We start from the raw sequence: 13,098 nt of genomic DNA on the forward strand, positions 1-13,098 counted from the left end.
TAGCTCATCCCATGGGCCTGTCCAACCAGCCATTGTCAGTGCCTTTATCTCCCTCCTCTCACCCTTGAGGGATGTCACTGCTTGGCCCAGCAAGTGAAGGACCTCAGCTGACTTAGGAGACCTGTAAGGCAGAGCAGCACTTTTACAACCCAAACTGAAAATACAGCAGGCAGCTATGTATTTTGTTTAGACAAGTCATGCTGGGGACAGCCAGAGCCCAGGCTTTGCTTCTTCACATTGTGTGGGTTATAACAGGTTTTTCTTGCTGCAGCAATAACCCATGCTCACTAGAAGTAACCTCCACCTTTTCAAGTGCAGAATTCATGGGCTCTGCCAAGTGGACAGGAAATTAATGAAGTTTAAATGAAGACCTGCTCCCTTTTCTAGCCGTCTGATTATTTCTTTTGATTTAGTATAATCCTGGCAGAGCGCTCCTGATCTAATCTCAGGAGCTTGCACTTCGGTGATCTAATTACTGCCAAGTTTCTGGACCTTAGTTTTCCTTTGATGGGAACATTTAAATGTGTGAACTTCACAGGAGCTGGCTGACAGCTCTTATTTTAATTATAGACCCAGTGGAAATGGGTGCAAATTGGTCGTCTCAAAACACTACCTTGTGAGAGCACATTTCTCTTCATGGGAAAGCTTGAAGTCTTTCGTTTGGGGTAGGGTGGGGAATAAAATAATGTGTTTTTTTTCCACAGACCACATTTACTTCACCTTTAGCCAGTCTTGCAGCCTGCCCATAGCTTAGAGATGCAATCAGCTCAGCATTGCTTCTAGCCAGAGTCTATAAATTCTGATACCTGGTACCTATTCCTACTCTTACCTGCAGATCTCCAGCCCTCTGCCAAACTGGGCTTGAACTAATCAGTAAATGTAAATGCTATCTATCTAGGCAAACATGCAGCCAGCACGCTCACATAGTTTCAGTTTTAAAAAGGAAGCTACAGACAGAGAGATAACACAGAGCTTGTTTTCCAACAGCCTTCTTCAACCCAAGCGTGCACAAAGTTGGGCTGAGAACTGATGATTTCAATGCACTTGGTGAGAGTCCAAGACATAGAATCAGAAAATCATAGAATGGTTTGGATTGGATGAGACCTTAAAGATAATTTAATTCCAAGGGCCCTGCCCTGGGCAGGGGCACGTCTGCTTTGCACACTGATTTGCCATCACTGTCTCCCAAACACCATCACATTGTACCCTCAGTCTTGCATGACCTAAGGTTGCCACAGTTGCCAATCCCCTCCCATCACCACTGGGCAAAGAAAGCAGCTCGCAGGGTCTGCCTTGCAAGATAGCATCACTCCACCAACTCCCAAAGGCTTTCTTGCGATGCTGCTGCCCACTGTTTGCTCATGTCCTTGCATTGTCCCCAACCCTGGTAACTCCTCTGGTTGATGTTATCCTCTTATCGCCACAGCAACACTGCTGAGCCATCAGCCCTCCATGTTTCACAGGGAGAGCACCAAACTCAAGCCACTGATAGACCTATCCACAAGTCCATTCGGGATTGTTTTAATCAGTGGCTTAATCTCTGTTACTATGATCAGATCTCTCTCTCCCTTGTCTGCAAGCTGGATGTTGGGATGAATGTCCCCTTGGCTCTTGCCATATCATATCAGGCTATGCGGAGAACATGTCGCAGTCAATGATTTGCCATTTGCACCTATGGGGCTTTATTACCCTTATTTTAGCAGATGGGAAACTGAGGTTCTTAGAGGTGCAGTGGCCTCTCTGAAGTCTCAGGACAATTGAGAATTGAGCTAGGCTTTCCCAAGCCTTAAGGACATCCTCCTCCTCCAACAGTGTTGTAAAGGACTGGCTAAGTTAGGGTGTTATTGTGCTGACAGACGAACACAGGAGCCTTGGCCAAGACACCTTTCCATCTGAAGTCCTGTTATCTTTTGAAGACGTGACCATTTGCTTGGCTTTATTTACCAAGCGACCCTCTTCCAGTCAATGGAGCAAAGATAAGCACATTAAGCACATACAGAGATCTTGATGAGATCAGGACTCATCTGACAGGATAAGAATAGGGTGGAGAAGAAGAAAGAAAAAAATAAAAGTAAAAGTTCATTAGTAACCCGGAGTCCAAACTGGACCAAACCTGAAGGGTTCTCCTCAAATACTTCTCTTTTTATCTCAAAAACAGCCATGTAAGGCATTTGGACTACAGCATTGAACCAGAGGGGAAAAAGTGAGAGTGGGGGAAAGAGAAACCCAACCCAAATGATTCTGTGATTCTATGACTCTGTGACTTGATTTGATCCAGAGGTTCAGATGAGGATGAAAATGGTGTGTCCATTTTGTAATCCACAGGAGGTATCTGGACATCAGAGGAAAGGAGCAGAACAGAGAGATTTCCATGATTACAAACAAGCCCCGAATTTTGCCCACAGCCTTGAATGTCTGAGGTGAGAGCAATTCTCTGGGCATCACCACCATAGCCACAGTGTCCAGGCTTCATTAGAAGTGAAAATATTAACTCACATCAGTTATGATTTGGGGATGAAACCCACGGACAGACAAAAGGCAGGAAAGCTAAGACTCAAAGATGTTCTTCATCCAACCAGTTACTAGAAAATTAAATATTTTAGGTTATCCTCAAAAAACCCCTGTAATTTATTCCAAACGGAACATAAAGGTGTTCAGAACAAAGAGCAAAACGTCCGTTCTTTAGTGTACCTCATTCACAACCTTGAGGCCATGAACAGTGGACCCAGCTATGATGCTGAGATTTACTCAAACAGCTGAGTAGAAGAAACATCTGGAAGGGGTAATGGCAGAAACATGCATCCCATATAAGAATAAAACTATTGGAGACTTCTCTGTTTTCCTCGTATTTGTGATGGAGAGCAATAATTCTCATATTTTTAATCACATTTTCCATGGGAGATGGAAATAAATTGTTGAATAACAAAGGCCCTGTTGTATTTTTGGTCAGGTTTTTTTTTTTAGTTTTTGTGTTGGTTTTTGCCTGCAACAATGTAAAATGTAACATGTTTTGCCCATTCTGTGTTTTTCCCACTGCATCTTGTTATAGCCAAGGCTTTTCACACTTGCAGGCCTGCAACAAGAAGACTTAACTTGATAAATGGTCTTTATTCTCTATATGAACCCCCCCAGAGAATACAAAACTCTGGAAAGAAAGAATAAATACATTTTTATTGCAAGCTAAGGAAAATGCTTCAAAAAGTCTTTAATTATGATCAATAAAACCCATCTGAACTCATGCCCCGGTTATATTGTGCTTTGACATACAACATCTCAACCCTAAATGTAGCTGAAAACAATCAGAACTATTTAAACTTCTTGCTTATAGCTGTTCAAGACCAGCTTTTTATTGAGTTCGAACAGCAATTCATTCAAAAATGTCACAGATCTTCATAATACAAGTAAACCAATCAAAACCAACCCCCAAAACTGAAAGTGAATTTCAATTCCATTTAAAACTAATAAATAACTAAACTGTTCTGCTTTGGAGCTCTGTTCATCCAGGAAAAAAACCCACTGAACCTTCCAGTTTGCTGGGTTTGTGTTTCTGCCTCTTCCAGATGAAACACAAATGATGTTTTTCTTGATTTTGGGAGGATTTTCCACCAAGCCGAAGAATGCATTTCCTAATCAGTTCTGCTTCTGACATGTGTGTTTTTCTGGAGCGACCATCAGAAGTACACACAGCTCTACCACAGCATGTAGGGAAAGGTGCTAAAACTTGTCCTTTTGCATGCCAGAAGAAGACTGTAAATCAAAAGTTTATGTTCTGTAGAGGAGCTCTCCCTGGGCACATTCAACCATTTCTCCATGGTGCTTTACATATCTTCGGGTGTTAACAACTGGAATGAGCTCCGATGCCTCCGATGTCCCACTGGCATTACAGTGAGACCTCACAGCTGTTCTGCCAAAAATACATAATCCTGTGTTAAGGCACAGGACTAAGTGCTCTGTGAGAGATGAGTCCTGTCCTGGATCTGCAACCCCCCCAAGCCTTTCAGTCATCCTTTCCCTTGGCTTCCCAGATAATAAGATGTTGCAGTGTTGTTGTGAGGCTTAATTTGGTGATCTTTACAAAGTACATAAGGATCCTTTGTAAAAGAGAAAAGAGAAAAGAAAAATAAATATATGATGCTGCCTGATTTTGGTCTCATATGGCCAACGAGCAACTCCTGAGGAGCTACAGCTGATTGACACATCTCCCCTTCTACTCTGATGAGACTCCCCCTGCAGTCCTGCATCCAGCTCTAGGCCCCAACCTAAGAGGGGTGTGGAGCTGCTGGGGCAAGTTCAGAGGAGGCCACAAAGATGCTCTGAGGGCTGGAGCAGCTCTGCTATGGAGACAGACTGAGAGAGATGGGGTCTCTAGTCAAAAGCACCTCTGCAGATTTCTTATCAGCCCCTTTAGGCTCTGGAAGCTGCTCTAAGGTCTCCCTGAAGCTTTCTCTTCTCCAGACTGAACTACAGATGAGGATCTCCCGTTACCCTCCTTTCAGCATCCTTTGAGTACCTGGTACCTGGCCAGGACAGGGTATCATGAGGCTGAGCCCAAGTTGCTCTATTCTGCAAGCCAGAAGCTATATACACCTATTCAAAGCACCCAGGTGCAATACAAACTCAAATAGCTGTGTGTGCAAGTGCATCAGGCTTTGTCTAAATCTGTATTTTTTTCCACTTGGTACAATAGGTAAATTGATTGATGGATTGATTGACAACCAATAGCTGGAACTACACAGACATTCAAATCCATCCTGCATCTTAAGTGGCTTTTCTCCTTCTCCATTTTCAATAAACCCCTCCAACACTCCAGCAATGCCCCGCATTCTGCCTCACCTCCTCCTGCCCTGCCAGCCCCAGGACTCACAGCATTCCTTCTGGTTTGTATAAAGCATGGAAAACCAGAGGTGCATCTGTCTCTAGGTGTGTTAACAGATACTACTGTTTATTAACAATATCAGCACTGTGTTAATGAGCAAAGAATGAGGGCTAATTAGATATCAATTTGCCAGCATACCTGAGTATTCTTTCCACAGTGTTCTGCACTGGGGTTTTGCCTAATGGTAGCAATATCATCTCATGATAAAATGAACTTTCATGCCACTGTTATGATTACAGTGTTGTGTATTTTCTTGCTTTCCAAAAAGAGGACAACATGCCACCTTCATCCAAGATTCTCCATCCTGGGCAGCACTCCTAGCCCAGTGTGAAGCTGTAATCCAAGTCTGAAAGACAAATCCAGACTGGGACTCAGCAGATCTAAGGGATCACCAGCTTTGCTGCTCTCCAGTAATACCAATGCATCAGCCATGTTAACACCAGTGCTAGTTCTCTTTATTAACACCGGTGCTAGTTCTCTTTTTACCACAAACCCCAAAGAGAAGCAGGAGGGTGAGCAGACTCCTCCTGATGGCAAAGGGAAGCCGGGAGCTTTTTTCGTGCAGCCGCAGGAATCTCAGCGGCATAGTCTGAATTCCTGCTGCTGTGAGTGAAGCGGGGAAGGCTGCAGCGTTTGCTTGGCTGGAGAGCAGCAGGGCAGAGGGTGCTCTGAGGGGCTTTTTGGGGATATTTCTGTAAAGTTTTGTGGACATTAATTAGGAAAATGAAAAACACCCAAAGCGTTGCCTCAGCTCCAGAAATTGTTGGGGAGATCACATGGAAATCAGATATAATCCAAAGGAGCAGCTGGAGATTAACAACCGTTTAATAGCACTGGCTCTGCTTATCCAGTCCCTGCAACATCCCTGCTCTGAAGATGCTGAGCCCTTCCTATGTGCAGTTCCCCCAACACCTCTCAGGACACCCAAGGTTTTAGGTGCAGGAATCTGGGTCCTCCCTTCACTTGCAAAGCTGATGCCAGGGGTTTGAGGGCTGGGGTTTGGGGGAGGCTGTGTGAGCATCTGCCTGGTCCCAGACACTGTCCCAAGCTCAGGGAACTCATCTGTGACAGGTCCAAGTGAAGAGAGGAAGATTCCCAGGAAGTTCCCGGCTGCCTGCAGTGTCCCTTGCTGAGGACACTGTCAGCCTCAGGTCTCACACTCACCCTGCACCACAGGGTTTTTCCCTTGTTAAAATGAATGGACATTTTTTAAGCCTTTTTCACAAGTTTTCCAGTTTTAAACCCGTCAATAGTTTGTGGTTTTGGCAATCTAGTCCAAGGTCAAACCAGCCTCCTGCGTTACTGCTCAGCCCTGCCAGCACGTAACTTGCCTGCTCGTGAATCCCTTCACGTCCTTTGCATTTGAGAGCATTTCATATGGATTTGGCACTTGGAGAGCCAGGGCTTGGAGCACTGATCATCATGATAAAAATCCCACCGTTTGGCTTTGAGGTTTCTCCTCTCCAGAATACGTGGATTAATTCAAACCCTGATGTGCCAGTGCAGAGAGAGAAATAGTTTTTTTTCCCAGCACAGAAGGAAATCAGCGATGAAGCCTCCATCCTGATCCCACATCTGCCACCCAGGGGCGTAGGATTTGTGTCAGGATTGGCCCTTTCCCATCATATCCAAGCTCGCCGCTCCCATCACCCGGTGCGCGATGCTCGGAGGGGGAGCAGGGGCATCCCTCCGGGTCCAGCCCTTCCCTTCCCGGCGGCGACGGGGCTGGCCGGGGCACTGACCCCAGCGCCGGGGAGTCTGGAGTGGAGCCGGCGGCCGCCGCTCCCCGCCGTCAGCCCACACCTCATCAATAGGGGCTGACAGCAGCGGCCTCGCCGCCCCGACGGCACCGCTGACGGCACGGCACTGCTGGGCACGGCTCCGCACGGCACGGCCCGGAGCCGGCGCTGCAAGCAGGCAGCCCCCTAAGCTGGGGCTGCAGGCAGACACATCACTTCGGGCTGTAGGGAGAGCGCTGGGTTTGGGATACAGGGATCCCCGTGGGTCTGAGATGAAGGCAGCGCTGTGGGTCCAAGTGAAGGCAGTGCCAGGGGGTCCAGGGTAAAGGCAGCTCTGTGAGTCAGGGTGCAGAGAGCCTTGTGTGCAGGCAGCCTCATGGATCTGGGGTGTAGGTATTCCCATAAGGATTTTCAGTAATTCCCACAAACTGGGAGTGCAGGAAGCCACATAGGTCTGGGGTAGCGGCAGCATCACTTGTCAAGGGGTACAAACTGCCCTGTGGGTCTGGGAGACAGGCAGACCTATCAAGACAGCCATGGATGGGGGGGTACAGGAAGCACCATTGGTCAAGGGGTGCAGGGATCCCCAGGAGCACAGGGGCACAGACAGTCCCACAGCTGAGGTGGCACTGATGCCCACATGGGTACTGGCAGACCCATAATAGACATCCATGGGGATGTGGACAGTGTGGCCACACACAAAGGTACAGTGACAGATAACGACATACAGCAAACAGATGTAGGCAGATTGACCCCTAAGTGAGTGAAGCAGAGATCCATGCATACGTATGTATTGATAAATAGGTATGTTGTGAAGTAAATAGGCACAAATAATCAAATAGACAGAGGGCTGACTAGAAAATTAGATAGATATTGGATATATGGCTGGATAGATGGATAAATGAATAGATGGATAGATGGGCAGGTGGATAGATTGGTGATAGATTGGAGGTTCTGCGCTGCCTGCACTCCAGCCCGTGCATTCCCAAGCAGCTCAGCGTTCTGCCTGGCGCAGAAGGCACTTCCAGCCTCTTTGACATGGGAAGGGGCTTTCCATCACCACTGCCACTGCCTCTAGAATGAGGGGCTGTGCCTAAGCCTGAGCCACCCATGGACACCCAGCAGCCAGGAAGGCAGTTTCACAGCAGGTGTGCTCCAGACGTGTGTTTTTAGTGCTGTTACATCACCACGGTCCTTTGATGTGATGGCAATCAAGCCACACGTGTGGTCAGCAGTGCAAGTGGGCAATGGGAACCCCGGCAGCAATGCATCCTGATTTGGGTGGTGGATTTTGGCAGTGAAGTTGAACAGGGGTGTAGCACATTGATCCAGGCTGTATTTCCATTGTACTCTGGTACACCTCCTTCCCCTGTAGCAGGGATCTTCCATGCACACGAAAAGGCACAGCCAGGGCATGTGTTCACATTCTGTGGCTCCTGTTTCCCTAAAGATCCCAGTTCCAGGTGGGTTTTGGATCCCGACTCTCCCTAAATCATTCCAGCACTGACGCTCACCACTCAGCCCCTCTCCCCTTTTGCTGCATCAGAGCACTGAGCACTGCTTCACACACCTCTGCATCCCACGGCTTTGTCCTTGGGGAAGTTATCTGCACTGCCATTAGGGAAAAAACACAGAGAAAAAGCAGTAACATAAGATTAGAGGGCAGAAGGGTTGGACAAAATGGATTTATAAATGTCCCCGGAGCATCACTGAACGATGATGCTGTTTGAACACCCTCCTGGCCTCGGGAGGGGGGGGGGGGGGGGGGGGGTAGGGGGGTGGTGCAAACGGGGTGGGATTGCATTTTGGGACCGCTGTTGTCCTGTAAACAGATGTGACAGATGTTTAGGAAAGTGTCTCTGAAGGTGTAACAAGGGACTTTGTTAAGTCTGGGTGCGGGTGGCAGCCAAAGCAGAGCAACTCTCCTGCTCTGACACCTCCTTGCCCACATACTCCCTTGGCTTGGGGTTGCCCCCCCCCCCCATGCCCTTAGTCCCATGTGGGGTTTGTTTCCTTGGGCCACGTGTCCGTGGACAGGGTGCCAGGGGATGCAAGGTGAGGACTCCGAGTCTAACCAAGGGGTTTGGGAGGAGGCAGGGTCGATCCCGCAGGTGGGAGGACTGATTCACCCCCCAGCTCTCCACCGGGCTTTGGTGCTCGGGGGTCACCCACTTTCTCTGTGTCAGTCAGATCTGCGGGGGCATGAGCATCCCTTCCGCCCTCCTCCATCCCCAGACCACAAAGGTGGGTAGGGGAGGTTGGTGCGCTCCGCTCCAGTGCTACCCCGAGATGTCTCTGGACTCGCAGGGGCCTGAACCCCCCTAAACCATCTTCCCGCCCCTCCAGTTTGACACCCCAAAAGCCGGGAGTGCCAAGCCATGTCCCCCTCGGCTTGGGACATCTCCCCGCCACCTCCCGAATTCCACCGGCTGCTCTCATACAAGACAGCGCAGGACAAACTCCGCCGGCTGCATCCCCATATCTCCCATACACCTATAGATACACACACCAAGAGACGTACACATCTATAGGTAGGCAGCTGTAGATCCGTGCTACCCAACCGAGGGTACCCGCACTCTGGAGACAGGCTGCTCGCTCCCCGCAGCCCGTAAAGTCCAGACCCCCCCCTCATCCCCAGACCCCCTCCCCACATGGGATAAATAATCCAATGATAATAGCACCCCCAAAACCGCTCACAAACCCCCGGGAGGGCTACACCGACCCCTTTGGCTCTGTTTTGCTCTGCTAAAACCCCGCTTGCTTGCAGAGTTTTTTTTCTTTTCTCCATTCTTTAACCTTTTTTGGGGTTTTGTTTGCGTTTTTTTTTTGGTGGGATTTTTTTGGGGTTTGGTTTTTGGTTGTTTTTCCTGTTTTGTTTTTTTGTTGTTTTTTTTTGTGGTTGGTTTTGGGTTTTTTTGAGTGAAATTTTAAAAATTCGATTTTCAGCACAGTCCTGAAGAGAAAATTTTAAATAAACTTCCCCCCTCTCCTCACCCAAATTCCTGATGTAGATTTTCCTTTTTCCTTTTCGTTTTTCTTCTCTTGTTCACTGCCTCTCACGGGTGCATCTACCAACACCCGCAGCTTTAACTCTAAAACCGCCACGGAATTAACTTCAATGAGGGGGAAAGAAAACGAACCAAACGAAGCCCCCCAGACTGGCACCGTATCGTTTATTTCCTCCCGCGGGGGGCAGAAGGGACTGGAAGGGAGAACAGAAAGGCCGAGGTTTGTTCCGCACGGTTATTTTCAGCCAGGTTTCGTTGACCGCTTCACTTTGTGGGCGAGCGCAGGGAAAAAGGCTCCTCGGAGTGCAGAGATGAGATTTCTTCTCCCCCTTGTCGCTGGGCTCTGTCCCTGACCCGTTCTTTGCATATGGGGGTTTGAGGGGGGGGGGGGGGGGGGGGGCATAGAAAGTGTCCGAACTCCATCCTCTCCCTGCCGGTTGGCGCTTAAGGCTGGGGCTCGGCTCCTCACGGCGCAGCCTTCTGGCCGTGCGCACCGGCCGCGACGCGATGCTCGGCACCGAGGACCGGTATTTCCCCATTGAAAGAGGCTGGATCTGGCCACGGGGTGTTTTTCTCTGTGTGTGTGCGTTTTTTCCTAGGGGAGACAAACCCAAGGCAGGTCCTTGGAATCCTCGGCTCCTGGTAGAGCCGCTCGGGCGGTTTTAATAAGGTTTCATTGGATTTTTGCTTCCTTTTTTTAAGGAAAACGCTGATATTTAGTAAGAATTCAACGAAGATTTAGTAGAAGAAATCACCAAGAATTTTGCAAGGCGTGGATAAGGAGATGCATGTCCTGAACCCTGAACATCTGGATACACAGCTGCTTTGGAGACGGAAAAAAATGAAAGACATCGATATGTTTAATTCTCCCTTCTTTCTCTCCCCACTGACAGCTCTGTGTTCAGAAGCGTATTTTTATATATACACACGCACACAGCGTGGTATAAATTACACTGTATATTTAGGTATAGGAGTATATATATATTTATATGTAAGACATGCATTAAGTCCCATCTATAGGCAGTGTTTGTTTTGGTAAGTTCAGAACTACATACTCATTATTGCATGCAGATTTACCCCGTGTGCTTCAAATATAAATATCGAACAAGGCACACTGTGGCCCTTATTTCTCTATGCCCTATTTATGTGCCTGTACCTTTGTTTCTATAGGTACCTCTAACCACCCTCCTGCCCGTATTTCTGTATCTGCCCTGATTTATGTGGAGACACATTTTTAAGCTCTGTGCCGGGCTGGGGCACCCTTTTTGGGGGTTTCCCGGTCACAGACTCTCTGTGCCCCCGACAGAGAGTACCCCAGAGTAATGGGGTGGCTGCGGGCAGCTCTGGGGCAGAGAATGGGGGGACCCCCCGATCACTCCCTTCACTTCCACCTCTTGTCCCCCCCAAACCCTGCTCCCTTCACCTCTTTCATAGGGATATCTTTAATTCCTCAAAGATTTTTTTCTTTCCCAGTCCCAAAACCTGCTGCCAGCCCCCACCTCAGGTAGAACCCCAAGTTTCCAAGGGAAATCCGGGAACAGGAGTGTAGGAAGAATTAAGGGTGTGAGCATTATTCCCTGAATTGGCTCTGTGCTGCACCATTAACCTTTAGACCTCAGCGCACAGGGAGGCAGCGAGGGGCAAAAGATGGGTGTTCAGTTTAGGGGAACACTCTCAAGCAGGCTGGAGTGGAGGGAGCAGAGGCTGCCACCTCTTCACTCTGCTTGGACCATAAAGGGGTTCGGGACAAGATCCTGCAGAAATCCCCACTCAGTGCAATATCCCCACGAAAAGGGGTTACCTCCAAAGGGACAGGGGAACTGGGGGGGGGGGGTCTGTGCCCCCCAGAACGTACCCCTTTTTACTTGCGTGGGCTGTGCCTGGGTGTCCCTCTGGGTGCAGGGGAGGTGCGGAGCAGGGCAGCCCGGCTGGACTTTGCCTGCAGCGTGGGGCCGGCCGTGGGGCCGTGCCCGTGGTGGTGGATTGATTTTATTATTATATCCCTTTCCCCCTTCCCTTGCACAGCAATGAAACCTGGCGCCCGGCTGATGGTGCAACAGATACCAGACACCCCCCGGTTACCCCGCACTTTCCTCCCATCGCCACCCATTTCCACGTGATGTGGGCAAACCAGTCAGCGAGTGGGACTGGGGAGTGTGGCCTCACTGGGGAACCAAAGGAAGGGGGGAGGAAGGTAGGGCCCCACTGTCCCTAACACCCCCCCCCCCCACCTCCCCCAAAGCAGGAACAGGCAGGAGCCAGGCATCTCCTAGTCCTCTGCCTTCCCCGCAGCGAGGGGGTGTCCTGCCCCACAGCCTGGCCCCCTCCACCGCTTGTGCCCCCAGCACCAAAGGTGGGTAGCGCTTCTCTGTCCCGTTGCTCCTCTCCCTCGCTGGACCCCGGCGAGTCCCTTCCTACGGGCCTTCCCTGAAAGCTTCCTCCTATTGTCTCCTCGGGCTCCAAAACAGACTTAATTTTGCTTTTTTTTTTCTCTTTTTTTGTTATTTTTTTATTATTATTATCATCGTTACTATTTTTAAGGCAGGAGAGAAATTCACTCCTTTTTCTCCTCCTGTGGGTCCTGCTCCTCTTTGGAGAGCCCAGTGAAAATGCTCCATCCAGGGCTGGTTACAAGCACACGACACAGCCACTGCTTTATCCCCTGGGGTTTTTTTTGGGGGGGGGGGGGCTGGGAGGGAATGCAGAGCTCCCTTACACCCCCTTCTTCCCGACCCGCTTCCATCCTTACCCCTTCCCAGTGCTGCCTCCGGCTTCTCCGCCTCTCCTCGGCCGCCTGCCCGTCTCCCGCTGTCCTCCCGGGTATCAGCCGTTATCTGCCGATTATCTCTTGTGCTGCTAAATTCAGCCCAGCAGAGGGGTTCAGCCGGGGGAATCTGCTAGTTACATCGAAATCAGACACAAGAGTTGTTTCTCTGTCCATAATTCCCCCCCCCATCCAGCCCTTCTCTGGGTGTGATGTGGGTTTCTGGGATCCCTCCATGATTTGAAGGGAAAACAGCATCTTAGAAGGTTTCACCACATTCCCAAGTCCTCCTTAGGAAGGAGATTTCCCCCTGACTCCCCTCTACAACGTTTTTTGGGGTCTTGCACTGCAAGCCCCATGAAAGGCCCTGACAGCACCCCTCGGCCTGAGCCATGCCCTTCCACCCCATACCCCTTCCTAAAGGAGCCCGTAATCAAACTCAAACCATCATGGGGAAAAGCATCCATCACATCCACCCTGCCCTGTGGCTCTGGGAAATGCCTCCCCATCCCAAGCCACAGCATCCCGTGGGTCATCCCGCTGTGCTTCCAGCTTCTCCCAGCTCCCCACGCAGGAAAAACGGGATTAAAAACACTCAGGAGGGAGTAGTTTTGCAGCTGCTCCTAGGGGTCTGCTGCTTACATACCATTACCTGCAAACGAACAGCATGGATGGGGGTGCAGGGGTTAATGCACCCTCCTTCTTTTAAGC

This window comes from Melopsittacus undulatus, chromosome 3 (assembly GCF_012275295.1).
Source record: "Melopsittacus undulatus isolate bMelUnd1 chromosome 3, bMelUnd1.mat.Z, whole genome shotgun sequence".
Taxonomy (NCBI): domain Eukaryota; kingdom Metazoa; phylum Chordata; class Aves; order Psittaciformes; family Psittaculidae; genus Melopsittacus; species Melopsittacus undulatus.